The sequence below is a fragment of the Octodon degus genome, unplaced genomic scaffold, assembly GCF_000260255.1.
Source record: "Octodon degus isolate 3935 unplaced genomic scaffold, OctDeg1.0 scaffold00045, whole genome shotgun sequence".
Classification (NCBI taxonomy): Eukaryota; Metazoa; Chordata; class Mammalia; order Rodentia; family Octodontidae; genus Octodon; species Octodon degus.
The window spans coordinates 13,986,033-13,986,871 of record NW_004524621.1 but is presented as its reverse complement, the minus strand read 5'-3'; positions in this window follow the sequence as shown (position 1 = coordinate 13,986,871).

Genomic DNA, 839 nt, shown 5'->3' with positions numbered 1-839 from the left:
GGAGGGGAAGGGAAGGGGAAGGAGGGGAAAGAAGAGAGGGAAGGGGAGAGGAGAAGGAGACAACAGGGAAGGAAAGGGGAGAGGAAGGTATGGTAGAGAAGAGAGGGAAGAAGAAAGAAAGGAAAGAAGGAAGAAGCAGACACAGAGACAGACAAAAACAGAGACCAAGACATACTGAGACAGAGAGAAAGCAGAGAGACAGAGACAGAGACAGAAGAAATAAAGAAGAGAAAGAAAAGGAAATCCTTAGCCTGTTTGGAATCCAAAGAGAGCTGCCACCCGCGCACGACCCATCACCCTGGTACCCGTGCCATCTGCAACCTCCAAATCCCTTACTCACTCATTCATATCCCCAGAAAGCCATCCTGGCTGGACATCTCTTGAGTTCTGCCCCAAGCACCCTCTGTGGCTGCCTGACACTGACATGTGCTATAAATAGGGGGATGAGACCATGTGTGTGCTTAACCCACTTCTGAAAGGGGCCACTTAGATTTTCTGCCTGGCTGGAGATTCACTCAGAATACAAAGTTATTCCAGACAGATACTCAACCAGCGAGGGTGCAGATGTGTGTGGCTGATGGCAAGGCAGAGAGCATCACCCACACATTGGAAGCCACAGCACACCATTCAGCACACTTTGATCAAAGCAGCCATCCATCAGTTGTCAACATCACATGACAGAGCTTCCCTTGTGTGGAGAATTGCTTTAGCCTGGGGGTACAGAGGCTGGGAACACAATGGAGTCTTGTCACTCAGGACTCCCACCACCCCATGGGTCACACATGCATACACATTACTCTGTGTGTGTGTGTGTGTGTGTGTGTGTGTGTGTGTGTGTG